Source organism: Molossus molossus, unplaced genomic scaffold (genome assembly GCF_014108415.1).
Source record: "Molossus molossus isolate mMolMol1 unplaced genomic scaffold, mMolMol1.p scaffold_m16_p_13, whole genome shotgun sequence".
NCBI lineage: Eukaryota > Metazoa > Chordata > Mammalia > Chiroptera > Molossidae > Molossus > Molossus molossus.
In genome coordinates, this window is record NW_023425348.1 from 61,271,896 (window position 1) to 61,287,779 (window position 15,884).

Below are 15,884 nucleotides of genomic sequence, written 5' to 3' on the forward strand. Positions count from 1 at the left end.
GACTGAATGTTCTGTGTCCAAACTGAGTGGCAATAGACTGACAGGGACTCAGCAGTGTCTGGTCAGCAGTGGCAGTGAGTCTCCCGGCTTGGGGTCTTAATCCCTGACTTCTCAGAGGGAACTACTCACAGCTAAAACAGCTCTCAGCTGCTGCCTGTGAGCACCCAGACAGCCCTCTCCTGCCTCTATAGCTCCTGCCAGGTCCGATTTGGTGTCCACTTTCCATCCCTGGTTACAAGGGTTCTCTCCAATTCCGCTGGATTTTGCCTATGACTTATTTTTATTTTATTTGTAATTCCCATTCGGTCCTGGGAGATGATCTGTGAAGCTTCCATTCATTCTGTCTATTTTTCAGACGCACCAAATTTCTCTTTAAGTGCATGCTTTGTGTCTACGAGCATGAATAAACGAGTTATTGAAGAGATCGCATGGAGATATGGGGATTAGGTTGTCATTCTGGGCAGAGAATATTTAAAGCTTATCTGTCAAAGGAAGTGCAAAACTGAACGGAGACAAAGACTATTTGACAGGATGAAGTCCACTTTAATATTTACACACCATGTAAGAAGCATAGTCACTGTGGGCAATGGAACTCATCTGCAGTTGCCTTAGATTAGTTTCTCCCTTCTGCACAACTTGGGAAGCAGTATTTTAAGGACTGGGGTAGTAGGTCACTGTGCCATAGAGGATCACTGGGGAGTTTGGGAAAGTGGAAGCAGTGTATGCTGGGATAAAAAGTGGGGACAGAGAAGTCACTGGGTTACAGAATCCTTTCTATAAAAATGTCTTTGCAGAGATTTTATAATCTCTTGTGTCTCCTTGGTCAAGCTGGAAGACTATTGATCAGTATGATGGTTGACATTGGCCTAGCCATGGTGACTGGAGAAAGGTGGATCAAGGTTAGTTTGAACTGGCTGGATGGAGGGAAGGACAGTCAGGCAGAGAAAGAGGAGTCAAGCCGTGGCGAGCTGAGCAGGGCAGGAGGTGGAACTCTCACATGAGGGTGCTGTGCCCCTTCTCACTGAGATATGGTTGTCCCCCGTCCTTGTATAGGAAATCACATGGCTCTCAGGCTCTTGGTGACAGTAGATAAGGCCCAACTTCTTTTTTTTAAAAAAAATTTTTTGAAAAGAATTTGTAATTGTTTCTCCTGGGCTTGACAATTACATTAATTGAGGATTTAAGAGTTAAGTAACATTTTCCTATCTCTACAACCTCTTCATTTGCTTTCCTAAATATTATTCCTTTAATTCCCCTCCCCTGAATGCTTATATAATTTAGAGTGAGTAATACACAATGTGTCTTTTAATCATAGGTTGACTTTATTGCTCTCTAACAGATACATGTATTCTCATTGTGTTTCTTTTTTTAAATTTTATTTTATTTTATTTTTGTTCCAGATGTTTCTCCTTTTTTACCCCATTGACACCCTCCTCCCCATCCTCCCTCCCTCCCCCCCCACCGCGTCCCTGGCTTTGTTGTCCATGTCCTTTGGTTATGCGTACATGCATATAAGTTCTGTGGTTTATCTCTCCCCCCTTTCCACCACCCCCTCTACTGAGGATTGTCAGTCTGTACCTTACTTCCATGTCTCTGGGTCTAAACTATTCCTCAGACTGTTATGTTCATTATATTCCAAAAATAAGTGAGATCATGTGGTATTTGTCTTTTTCTGCTTGGCTTGTTTCTCTTGGGATAATACTTTCCAGGTCCCTCCATGTTGTCTCAAAGGATAAGAGATCTTTCTTATAGCTGTATAGTACGCCATTGTGTATATGTACCACAGCTTTTTATCCATTCGTCTACTGATGGACACTTGGGCTGTTTCCAGATCTTAGCTATTGTAAATAGCTGCAATGAACATGGAGGTACATATATTCTTTCTGATTGGTGTTTCAGGCTTCTTAGGGTATATTCCTAGAAGTGGGATCATTGGGTCAAATGGCGGTTCAATTTTTAATTTTCTGAGGTAACATCATATTGTTTTCCATAGTGGCTGCACCAGTCTGCATTCCCACCAGCAGTGTACTAGAGTCTCCTTTTCTCCACACCCATGCCAACACTTGTTGTTTGATGATTTGTTGATGGCGGCCATTCTGACAGATGTGAGGTGATACCTCATTGTTGTTTTAATTTGCATCTCTCTGATGATTAGTTATGTTGAGCATTTCTTCATATGTCTCTTGGCCATTTGTATGTTCTGTTTGGAGAGGTGTCAATTTAGTTCCTCTGCCCATTTTTTAATTGGGTTCTTTGTCTTCCTTTTGTTGAGTTGTATGAGTACTCTATATATTTTGGAAATTAACCTCTTATCTGATGTGTCATTGGCAATGATGTTCTCCCATTCAGTGGGTTGCCTTTCCATTGTGATGGTTGTTTCTTTTGCTGTGCAGAAGCTTTATAGTTTGATGTAGTCCCATGTGTTCATGTTTTCCTTTGTTTCTGTTGCCTTAGGTGTATCAGTGAAAATTCTGCTGTGTATGATGTTAGAAATTTTGTTGCCTACATTTTCTTCTAGAATTTTTATGGAATCATGGTCACATTTAAGTCTTTTATCCATTTTGAGTTTATTCTTGTGTATGGTATAAGTTGATGGTCTAGTTTCATTCTTTTGCATGTAGCTGTCCAATTTTCCCAACACTATTTATTAAAGAGGCTGTCTTTACTCCATTGTATGCTCTTTCCTCCTTTGTCAAATATTAATTGAGTATAATGTCTTGGGTCAATTTCTGGGTTCTCTGTTCTGTTCCACTGGTCTATATGCCTGTTCTTGTGCCAGTACCAGGCTGTTTCTTTTTTTATCCTCACCCAAGGACATTTTTCCATTTTTTATACAGATAGAGTGGGAGGGAGAGAGAGGAGGAGGAGAGAGAGAGAGAAACATCGACGTGAAAGGGACACATCAAGTGGCTGCCACCCGCACGACCAACCAGGGCCAGGGACAAACCGAGGCACGTGCCCTTAGCGGAACTGAACCCAGGTCTCTCTAGACCGCAGGCCGACACTCTAACTGCTGAGCCAAACCGGCCAGGGGCAGGCGGTTTTGATTACAGTAGCTTTGTAGTATAACCTGAAATCTGGTAATGTGATTCCTCCTACTTTTTTCTTCTTTTTCAATATTGCTGTGGCTATTCGGGGTCTATTTTGGTTCAATATGAACTTTTGAAGTATTTGTTCTAGTTCTGTGAAATATGTTCTTGGTATTTTGATGGAGATTGTATTGAATCTATAGATTGCTTTGGGTAATATAGACATTTTAATGATGTTAATTCTTCCAATCTATGAACAAAGTATGTGTTTCCACATTTTTATATCTTCCTCTATTTTTTTTTTTTTTCTAACCTCCTGTAGTTTTCTGCAAATAGGTCCTTTACTTCTTTGGTTGAGTTTATTCCTAGGTATCTTATTTTTATTGCTGTGATGGTAAAAAAAAAAAAAGAAATTTTCTTTCTGTGGGTTCATCATTGGTGTATAAGAATGCCATTGTATCTTGACATTAATTTTGTATCCTGCTACTTTACCAAATTCATTTATTAAGTCTAGTAGATTTTTGATGGAGTCTTTAGAATTATCTGTGTATAATATCATGTCATCTGCAAATAATGACAGTTTTACTTCCTTCTTTTCTATTTGGATCCCATTTATTTTTCTTCCAGTCTGATTGCTGAGGCTAAGACTTCCAGTACTATGTTAAATAAGAGTGGAGAATGTGGGCATCCCTGTCTTGTTCCTGTTCTTAAGGGAAATGCTTTTAGTTTTTGCCCATTGAGTATGATGTTGGTTGTAGGTCTTTCATATATGGCCTTTATTATGTCGAGATATGATTCCTCTATTCCCACGTTGCTGAGCATTTTTATCAGAAATGGATGCTGGATTTTGTCGAATGCTTTTTCAGCGTCTATTGATATGATCATGTGGTTTTTATTCTTCATGTTATGTATGTGGTGTGTCACATTTATTGATTTGCGAATATTTTACCAGCCTGGCATCCCTGGGATGAAGTCCACTTGGTCATGGTGAATAATTTTTTTTGATGTATTGCTGGATTTGATTTGCTAGTATTTTGTTCAGTATTTTGGCATCTATGTTCATCAGGGATATTGGTCTGTAGTTTTCTTTCTTTGTAGTGTCTTTTTCTAGTTTTGGAATTAGAATTATGCTGGCCTCATAAAACGAGTTTGGAAGTTTTCTTTCTTCTTGAATTTTTTGAAATAGTTTTAGTAGAATAGGTGTTAGTTCTTCTTTGAATGTCCAGTAAAACTTTCTCGTGAAGTCATCTGGGCCTGGGCTTTTGTTTGCTGGGAGAGTCTTGATTACCTCTTCAATTTTCTTAGTGGTTATCGGTCTGTTCAAGTTGTCTATCTCTTCCGGGTCCAGTTTTGGGAGACTGTGTTTCTAGAAATTTGCCCATTTCTCTTAGATTATTGAATTTGTTGCCATATAATTGTTCATAGTAGTTGTTAATGATCGTTTGTATTTCAGTGGTGTCTGTTGTTATCTCTTTCATTTCTGATTTTGTGTATTTGGGTTCTCTCTCTTTGTTTCTTGGTGAGTCTAGCTAAGGGTCCATCAATCTTGCTTATCTTTTCAAAGAACCAGCTCTTTGTTTCATTGATACTTTGAATTTTTTTTTTTTTTTTGGTCTCTGTCATTTATTTCTGCTCTGATCTTTGCTATTTCCTTACTTCTACTTACTCTGGGTTTTTTTTTGTTTGTTTGTTTGCTTTCTAATTTTTCAAGTTGTGAGTTTAAATAGTCTATTAAAATTTTTTCTTGTTTCTTCAGGTAGGCCTGTGGTGCTATGAACTTCCCTCTCAGAACTGCTTTTGCTGCATCCCATAGATTTTGTGTTGTTGTGTGTTCATTTTCATCGGTTTCCAGGAAGTTAATTTCTTCCTCGATCTCTTTGGTAACTGACTCATTGTTTAATAACATGCTATTCAGCATCCATGTTTTTAAAAATTTTAGCATGTTTTTGTTGCAATTGATTTCTAGTTTCATGCCATTGTGATCTGAGAAGATGCTTGATATGATTTCAATCTTCTTGAACTTGTAGAGATTTCTTTTTTGTACTATTATGCAGTCTATCTTTGAGAATGTCCCATGTGCACTTGAGAAGAATGTGAATTCTGTAGTTTTGGGGTGTAAGTCTTTGTAGATATCTATTAAATCCATTTGGTCTAGTGCTTCATTTAGAGTCTCTGTTTCCTTGCTATGTTTTTGTCTAGAGGATATATCCAGTGATGTCAGCGGGGTGTTGAAGTCCCCTGCTATGATTGTATTGCTGTTGATTTCTCCTTTGAAGTCCTCCAGAAGCTTTTAAATATATTTTGGGGCTCCTATATTGGGTGCATATATGTTTATCAAGGTTATATCTTTCTGTTGAATAGATCCTTTCAATATTATGTAGTGGCCTTCTTTGTCTCTAGTTATGGCCTTCATTTTGAAATCTATTTTATCAGATATGAGTATTGCTACGCCAGCTTTTATTCCCTTTCTGGTTGCTTGGAAGATTTTTTTCCATCCCTTCACTTTCAATCTATGTGAGTCTTTTTTTGTGAGGTGGGTCTCTTGTTCTCATCCAATCAGCTATTCTGTGTCTTTTTATCAGAGCATTCAATCCATTTACATTCCAGATGATTATTGATATGTATTTATTTATTGCCATTTTTGTTTAGTGTGGTTATATTTTTCTTCCTATTTTTTCAACTAATTACAGTAGTCCTTTTAACATTTCTTGCAGTGCTGGTTTGGTGCTAATGTATTCCCTTAGCCTTTTTTTTTTTTGGTCTAGGAAGCTCTTTATTTGACCTTCTATTTGAATGATAGCCTTGCTGAATAGAGTAGTCTTGAATTCAGATTCTTGTTTTTCATGACCTTGATTACCTCATGCCATTCCCTTCTGGTCTGTAGTGTTTAGTCAGTTGAGAGCTTTATGCGTTTTTTTTTTTTTTTTTTTTTTTTTTTTTTTTTTGTGCTGGTAATCAGTTGCTTCTCTCTTGCTGCTTTTAGGATTCTCTCTTTGTCTTTAATTTTTGGCATTTTAATTACTATGTGTCTTGGTGTGGGCCTGTTTGGGTTCTTCTTACTTGGGGCTCTCTGTGCTTCTTGAACATGAATACCTTCTTCCTTCACCAAATTAGGGAAATTTTCTGTCACGATTTCTTCAAATATATTCTCTAACCCTTGCACATTTTCTTCCTCTTCGGGGACTCCTATGTTGCGAATGTTAATACGTTTCCAATTGTCCCACAGTTCTCTTAAGCTGTCTTCCTGTTTTTTAGTTCTTTTTTCCTTTTTGTTTTCTGATTGGTTGATTTTTTTCTACCTTGTCTTTTAATTCACTGATCCAGTCCTCAGCTTCCTCTACTCTGTTATTTAGACCTTCCAATGAGTTTTTTTTAATTTCTGATATGTCATTCTTCATTTCTTCTTGGTGGTTTTAAATTTCCAACTGGTTGATTTTCAACATTTCTATGTGTTTACTCTACGTGTTCATGCCCTTACTCATGCTGTTGAGCTTCCTCAAGATCATGGCTCTGAATTCTAGCTCTGTTAACTTGCTTAACTGCTCCACATTTATCTCATCTTCAGTAGAGGTCTCTTGTTCTTTCATTTGGCTTTTGTTTCTTTGTTTCATCATTTTGGCTATCACAGTGGGCTTTGGAGCCTGCCATATTTTTCCTGTGGGTGTTGGTGTTCTGCTGTTTGTGGCTCCTCTTCCTGGGTTTTGATGAGTGAGGGAGGACCCACGTTAAACACCACTGTCAAGTCTTACTTTCCTGGTTAGAGTTTCAAGCCCAAGAATGGTTTAGTTATCCTCTAACTTTTTGCCTGGAGGCTATTAGTCATGGTTACTTGAAGAGCCTTGGGGTCTCAGTTGAATGAAAGACTCTCTCAGGTGCTCAGGGTAAGGGGATTTCCTGAGGGTGGGTCAGATGCTGGTTGTTAATGAGCCTCTATTTTCATTTCAGCGGCCCACCTGGGTGGGGTTTAATCTCCAATGGAGGGACCCCACCTCTCCCCAGAGCCCTGGGAAGGAGTGAGATGGCCACCATCCTGCGTGGCTGCAACTCAGCAAAAGCTCTAAGTGGCCTCCAAATCCCGAGTGTCCCAACACAGTTTCAGTCCAGTCTTCCCTCCCTCTGCCAGAGCCCAAGGTGAGTGGCTGTGGCTATTTTAGCATCTTTCTCAAATCTGGGCTGTGGAGCCGCTTGTGAGATTGACCCGAGAGCACTGCTCACAGCTAAGGCCACTGCTGTCTGTGGGCTCCCAGCCCCTGTCTTGCACCTCTGCAGTCCTACCAGGATTGAGTCAGTGTTCCTGGTTATATGATCCTCGCAAGCTGCTTTTCCCTGATGATTTGTCTTTATTTTAGTTGTAATTCCAGCTTGGTCCTGGGAGATGGTCTGTGTAGCTTCCATTCACTCTGCTGCCATTTTGGAATCTCCTCCCAACTTCTACTATGATCTCCCCTGCCAGAAGAGTGGATGTTCATTTCAAAGTCAGGAGCTCCAGTAACCACCTCCTGCTCAAGGTAGGTAGTTCTGAGCTGACTCTGCAGCTCAGCGGAGGAAAAAGGTACAGGCTGATTGAATATTTTTTTTCCATTCCAGTGCAAATTATGTTAAGTGTTCTTGTATAAACAACAGCCAGCTTTCTCATAAAGGCAAGGGATCATGGGGACAGTTGTTCTAGGTGTTCTAGCAGCTGTGTGGTGAGGGAAGCCTGTAGGCAGGTTCATCTTACTGGGGGGTAAACCAGCACCTGTCTCTATGAAGTCCTACCTCTCTATTTGTTCTTTTATTCGTGTCCTTCCATCTGTCAGTCATTTGGGTCTGTTTTCAGGGAACATGACATGTGAGCCTGGGGAGATTCTAGAACTAAAAGGGAACACCGATATTCGAGTTTTCCTAGTTAGAAAGTCTTTTCCTCCATAAATCACGTAAGTTCATTTAACATATATTTATTGAATGTCTACTTATTGCCAGGCAGTGTTGTTGGCACTGGGGAATCAGGAATGAACATCACAGACAAAAATCCCAGTGCCTGTTGGATTCGTATTTGGGAGATACCTGTATGTACAGTTTACAAGCATGGTTTGATTTAGTGAAAGTCTGGTTGACATGTTTTGTTTGATAAGATTGCATTGAACTCTTAGGAAACACCACTGTGGAAGCCATCTGTCCACTACCCATTGATGGTGTTCTTTCCTGAAATCCCAGCACTGTGCTGAGCCATATTGATTTCTTTCACTCCAGCAGAGTCTCTCCAAAGCTCACAGATATCCAGATTTTATGATGGAGAGGACCTTAGTCGCCACATTACAAATGGAAAGTCTGAGAGTTAGCCAGGGCACGTGCCCTGGCAAGGTCACATACCTGTCTGACATAGAGCGGAGAACATAACTCCAGGCTCCTCCCCTGTGTGTGCCTTGCCCCCATCACTGACAACTCCTCTCATTGGCTCCTCTCCATTGGGTGACATTGTTGGGGTGGGAACTGCACTGCTAATAGTCTCACCTTTCTCAGAAGTGGAAATGTGTTCCCAGGGGATGCTGGGGCACTGTCTGAGGCTGATCAGTAGAGATATTAGGACCAGCTCCCCGTGGCTCAATTCTGATAGACAGCAGCAGCCAAACTGCTGCTTTGGCTGACCCTAGAGGACACATGACCATGAAGCCACTTCTGTCACCATCAAGGTGCTGGCTCTCTGCCCACAGCACTCTCCACCAGATGGGCTTCTGTCTGGGCCTCTGTCGGTATGTTTCTCTATCTCCCTCTTTGTCTGATTTTTGTGTCTTTGTTTCCTCTCTTTGTCTATACAAGGCTCTACCTCTGCTTTCCTTCTCCTTGGTTCTATGTCACTCCTTTCTCTCTCTGCCCCCACCCCTAGGCCTTCACATTTCCTACAGCAGTTTGAGGGGCTATTTCAGAGAGAGGTCCTCGGGTCTTCAATTATTTTTAAATATCTCAGTCTGGGGGCTCAGAGGTGTTTGGGGACCATGGGAGAAGCAGGAGAGGCGGGGCTTGGAAGGTCTCTGGAGAGTTTCGGCTGCAGCCAGAGCTGGAGGCCAGTGTCAGGCACTTTCCTGAGATCGCTGCCAGCTCCAGGGGTGCGTCCAGGCCGACTCTGGTTAACACACTACACACCTCCCGTGCCAGGCCCTAGGAGTGAAAGTGAGCATGCAGGAGTGAAGGGTTGGGCATCTGGTTCTTTGGTAGCAGTAGTATGCGGGGAAAGGGGATAAAGGTTCAGGAGAGTAGGATCCAGCAGCTCTGCTTACTCTGGAGGACTAAGTCATTGGTATTGTGTCAGCGATGCCTGTGGGACCAGGGTTTTATGAACAAAGGATGTTAGTAAGTCTGATGTTTATACAGTCAACCCGTGAACCAGGAGAGTTGAACTGCTCAGGTTCAGTTATAGGCACAATTTTAGTAAATAATGTAAATATATTTTCTGTTCCTTATGATTTTCTAATGACATTTTCTTAGCTCTAGTAGTTTACTTTATTTTAAGAATAAAGTATATTATACATATAACATATGAAATTAGAGTTAATTGACTTTTTTTTTTTATCCTCACCCAAGGACATTTTTTGATATTTTGTTCAGATAGAGTGGGAGGGAGAAAGAGAGAGAGAAACATCGATGTGAGAAGGACACATCAAGTGGTCGCCATCCACACGACCCAACCAGGGCCGGGGACAAACTGCAACCAAGATATGTGCCCTTAGCGGGAACCGAACCTGGGTCTCTCCAGACCATAGGCCGACGCTCTAACCTCTGAGCAAAACTGGCCAGGGCTGTTTTTGTAATTGTTAAAGCTTCTAGTTAACAGTAGACTTTAATAAAGTTTTCAGGGATCAAGAGTTATATGCAGATTTTCAACACTCCAGGGGATTGGAGCCCTATCCCCTGCTTTGCTCAAAGGTCGAAGGACGGTAAATAACTTTATATACTTTATGATGATGGTCACAAGGACGTTCTGATGCATATTTACTTTGTGTGTGTTCTAAGGGATGTCCATGAATAGCGTTAGGGTCCTTGACCATGGATCCAGCCACTCAACATCCTTGATCACTCTGACCCATAGTGTCCCAGGTCCTGTGGCCTCAGGAACCCTTGGTAGGGTGGTCAGCTGGAGCTGGAGGGGGCAGGGGCTGAGGTGTTCCAGGGTGCATGGCTCTGCAGCAATCCCAGTAGTATGAGTGGCTGGACAGGGCTCTAGTCTGGGCTCAGTGCCTGGGGCATGCTGGGGCTGTCTTTTTATTTAATCTTCCCTTGTGGATATTTTTCTATTTATCTTTAGATAGAGTAGGAGGGAAGGAGAGAGAGAGAGAGAGAGAGAAAGAGAGAGAGAGAGAGAGAGACACTGATGTGAGAGAAACACAGCTGGTTGCCTCCCACATGACCCGAACAGGGCCAGGGACCAATCACAACCGAGGTCTCTATCATTGACCGGAATCGAACTTGAGTCTCATGGATCCGAAGGTGACGCTCTAGCTGCTGAGCCATAACCGCCAGGGTGAGAGTTGTCTTCTTTTTAATTATTGACAGCATGGTGTGGTTGTGTGGCAGACTGGCTACAACATTTGAACTGAGCTTCCAACTGTCCTGTCCAGGTGCAGTGAGCACATAAACAATGGTGCTCTGGTGGCTTAGATCTTCCTGGAGCATGGCAGCAGCTGTCCACCTGTGCAGCAGATGTTTTAGGCTTAGCAAATGATGTTCCTTCATGGACAGTCTCAGCGTCCTTTAAACTACTCTCTTTTCACTGTGCCCCAGGGCAAGTAAGGTTGCACATGGCCCATATGAAAGCCCATCACCACAGAATTATCTGCAAATCCGCATGTCCAGTGTGGCCTTTGTGTCTTTACTATGTTTCTGTGTCCCCTATCTTTTCTATGTGGTCTCTACCATTTGTTGTGCAGAAGCTGTTCAGTCAGCATTTACTTCTTCGGAGGAATTGCTCTACGTGGAGCTGTATATTGATGTGTCTGTGGGAAGACGTGGGTTCATGGTGTTCATGTGCTGCTATCTTACAACCTCCTCCTCCTCCACATGTTTTCTTGGCACAGTAGTAACACATTCAGGTTTACATTTTCTTCCTACTGACACAGAAGTGTATCTAATCAACGATCAGAGTCTTCCTGAATTCTCTTCCTCAGAAGCAACAATTTGTTTCAGGTTTTCTTTTGAATACATTGAATGGCTATGGTTATAGGGTTCAATAACATACCTACATGTCACTAAAAAAATTTCAGTATTAGCAATAGCATGAATTATTTTCCCATGTAAGATGTAAAAATTTTAAGATATGTCTGATAAATTGGAATTATCAGGCTGGCAATTTATACAACTGTGATTAATATACGAAGGATTCTAAAGGGAAATAGAGACAATATGAAAAAGCAGATTGATGAAAGAAGCAGAAAGATGGAAACTAAGAAAGAGGAAAAGCTGCAAATAAAAATATTTTAACGAAATGTAGAATGCCTCTGATGAGATCATCAGTAGATTAGATTAGCCTTTGTAGAATCAGTGAACCTCATGATATATTAGTAGAAATCGGCAACTGAAAATCCATAAGAAGAGAATACTGAAAAGACCACAACAGAATGTTCAAGAGTGTGGGTTGATCACAAAAGGTGTGATGTACATGTAGTGGGAATATCATAGGAGGAAGAAATTAAACCAGGAAGAGAATAAATATCTAAGGTAACAATGGCTGAGAATTTTCTAAATTATTTATAGGCACCAATTCACAGATCCAGGAGGCTCAGAGAACACAGGCATGATAAAAGACAAAAGTCATACGAAGGTATTCAATTTCTTTTTGGGATGAAGAACTATTCTATACCATGCTATGATGTTGATACATGCTATTCTGCATTTGCCAAATCCATTGAACTATGCAACACCAAGAAAGAAAGCTAATATACACTGTGAACTTCAGTTTATAACAATATATCCATATAAGTATATTATCAATAGATGTACCACATTAATGGAAGATTTTGGTAATAAGATAAACTATATGGGGAATTAGAGATGGGGAGAGGAAATGTATAGAAACCCTCTGTATTTTCTGTGCAATATTTCTTTAAATCTAAATGTGATCTAAAATATAAAATCTATTAAAATAAATAGGCAAACCAACAACTGCAGAAGTATTTATAATACACATAACTAACCAAGGCCTCATTCTGCATATATAGAAACTCATATAAATAAATGATGAAAAAGGGCAGCACAATAAAAAATGGGCACAACTTAAATAGACACTTAAGAAATACAAGTAGCCAGTAAGCCCATAAAAAGAGGCTCAACTTTATCAGTCATTTAGGGGAAGGGAAGAGATAAACCACAGAACTTATATGCATGTATGCATAACCAATGAACATTGACAACAAAGCCGGGGATGGGGCGGGGGGGGGGGGGATGGGGAGGAGGGTGTCAATGGGGTAAAAAAGGAGAAACATCTGTAACAAAAATAAAATTAAAAAAAACAAACAAAAAAACATAAGGAGATATGACTTCATGCTCACGGGAATGATTAGATCCATAGACTGGCAATACCATGTGTTGGGGAGCACGCGGGACAGCTGGAACATGCATATGTTGCTGGTGGGATGTAAAATAGCACCACTACTCTAGAAAATAGTTTGAGAATTTGTCATAAAGGTCAAAATACATCTTTGTATGACTCAATAATTTCCCTTCAGGTTCTTTATCCAAGGAAAATGATCACATATGTGTATTAAAAAAAAAAAAAGCTGAATTAGATGCTTGCACTAGCTTTATTCACAAGCCCAAAATGATACTACCTATATATCCATCAGTATAAAAATAATCTGTGGTGTACACATACAATAAAATGTACTCAAGTGTCCATCAGTAGATGAGTGGATAAAAAAGCTGTGGTGCATATACACAATGGATTACTCTGCAGCCGTAAGAAAGATCTCTTATCCTTTGAGATGACATGGAGGGACCTAGAGAGTATTATACTAAGTGAAACAAGCCAAGCAGAGAAAGACAGATATCACATGATCTCACTTATTTGTGGAATATAATGAACTAAATAAACTGATGAACAAAATAGACCCAGAGACATAAAAGTAGGGTACAGACTGACAAATGCCAGAAGAGGGCGTGGTCAGGGGGGAAGAAATAAACCACAGAACTTATATGCATGTATGCATAACCAATGGACATTGTCAACAAAGCTGGGGATGGGGCAAGGGTGGGGAGGAGGGTGTCAGTGGGGTAAAAAGGAGACATATCTATAACAAAAATAAATTAATAAAAATCATTAAAAAAACAAAAAAGAAAAATACTCAGCTTTATATAAGGGACAGATGACGGATATATGCAAGCAACTGCATGGGTAAATTCCTAAAGTATTATTCTGAGTGAAAGAAGGTAGAAACAAAACAGTACATTTTATCATTATAAGTATATGAAGTCAAAGGTCAGACAAATGAAACCTTGATGACAGAAGTAGAAACTAATGTTGCCTCTGGGGCAAGGGGAATGACTGGGAGGGACAGGAGGGAACTTTCACAGATCATGAAAACATATCTTGATTAGGGTTTGAGTCAGATGGGTATATTCACTGCCAAATTCATTGAACTTATGATCTGTCCAATTGCCCTTTCTTGATTACAACTCTATTACAAATGTTTAGAAGATGCAACATTTAAACTTAATATATTTATTTACAGCTTATGTGACAAATATTTCTTTAACCAGACTAATAAGTGCTGAGAGCTCTTTGGAATGAAAGGCAAATCTGACATAGATCTTGTCCTCAGAGAACAGAGAGTCCACTAAGACCCATGGAAACCTGCTGTGGAGGATTGGAGACCACCAGAGAGGGAGAGTCAGGCAAAGGCAGGGGGCTGGAAGGAGAGGGAGCACGTGAGATTCTAGTAGAGGGCGTGTGAGAGGGACACAGGAAGGAAACATACCTCACACCTTACGTATGCTTTGACTCTGGTTAATCTGGTTGTAAACATTAACTTCATGCGTGTAAATGTTGAAAAGGTGAAAACAATGAACTTAAAGGGAGTGCCTCATATCTGGACAATGAGGATTTAACACAGACTTGACTTGAAAATCATCATTTGTTCCTGCATTAATTCATTTATTCAATCAACATATATGATTCTAGGGAACAATCTAAGGCCTTCCAAAATTCAGGAAGACTCTCACTAGAGCTTGTTTGAACTTTAATTCTTTTACTTTATAGAGACAGATTGTAGGGGAATGACTACAGAAATTGGCAAAAGTGTAATGTTCCTGAAGCTTCCATCAAGTGCAGTGATGAAAGGAATTTAGACCTTTCCTTCCCTCCTGTCATCTTCTGCTGAAGTTGGGCTTCTCCACAAATGGGAAGAGTCCTGGACCCAGAGTTGGCAAAGCTTGCATGAGGGTGCAGTGAGGCCTGGTGAGGTGTCCTTCAGACACTGCACTGTGTGTGTTTAACCTGCACTGTCTCACTCCAACCTCAAGAGCTGGCTTGCTATATGAACTGTTTTAATTTCAGGCTGAGTCCACACACAGAAAGAAAACCAACAGAACCGACATGGACAAAACTAGCTGTCAAAGTCACATCTGTCTGAACAAAGCGAGACTCTGAATCAGGACATCAGAGTGTTGCATGACGTCTCCAGGGTTCCCTGAGGAAGGCTTTCTCCATGTTCCTGCAGCTCAGGAGTGTCCTGCAGAGCCCTCTGCAGAACCAGCCTCAGGGTCTGTCTCCCCCTCCTCCATCACTGCCTAAAGGAGCCATCCAAGAAGTAAATGATGGGGTTGGCACAGCTGTTGACACAGGACAGGAGAACTACACCTATGAAAAGAGGAACAAAATTAAAATTATTTCCAAACCAGGACATGAGGAAATAGTAGATGCTGAAGTGTAGGCCGCAGAGGAGGAAGACCAGCATAATGAGCATGAGGGTCACATAGAGCCTGGTCAGCGGCACCCGCTGGGAGCCACACAGCAGTCTGGTCATCAGGACCAGGCTGGACCCAGAGAGGAGCATGAATAACATAATCAGCCACGCAGCAATGATGAATTCAATCGGCAGACACCACGAAGTAGTTTTATAGCTATATATTACACAGATGATCCCTTCCAGGATGCTCAGCAGCAGGGACAGGGCCCAGAGCAGGGCACATGTGATGGCTGACAGGTGTCTTGGGTGGCAGCAGCGCTACCAAATGGGCCACAGGACCGACAGGCAGCGCTCTGTGCTGATGGCTCTGAGAAGGTTCAGGCCTGAGATATAGGCAAAGTTGGACACAAGGAAGATAATCACAGATATTTCAGAGGGGAGGTAATTCAATGTTGTGAATCTATGCAGGGAAAATATAGTCTGGCAGCAAAGGAAGAGGCATTCGGCTCCCGTCAGGTTGAGGATGTAGATGGAGAATGAGTTCCTTTGCATGCGGAAGCCCAGGAGCCAGAGCACCACTGCGTTTCCTGCCAGCCCACCCAAGGCAATTATGACCATCAGTAACTCCAGGATTAGATTAACCATGTAGAGAGTTTGTTTGCTTCCATTTGTTGGTGTGAGTAGGGGCTCCAGGCTGTGTCAGATGGATGCATGCTGGGAAACTGCACTGGTGCCACTGGAACAGAAACAAGACTTGAACACCTAGGGGGACATCACTGGTCTACAGGCCACCCTGCTCCATGGGAATCTCTGTCCTGTCACAGAGCAGAGAAATGCTGGTTTGCGGAGATGAAGATACTAAAGGCTTCATAGTCTTGGAGTCCTGGAACCTGGATTCAAACCCATCCTCTCTGACTAGAGTAGGGCTCTCTCACTGCAACACAGACCTACTGTTGACATGGGGACTTTCTGAAGTTCA

The 15,884-nt window shown here is 41.3% G+C and overlaps 1 pseudogene; it reads right to left on the minus strand.

Annotated features, from left to right (window-relative positions):
• Positions 1–14,368: 14,368 nt before the first annotated feature.
• Positions 14,369–15,618, minus strand: LOC118628862 (annotated as a pseudogene).
• Between the last annotated feature and the right edge of the window lie 266 nt (positions 15,619–15,884).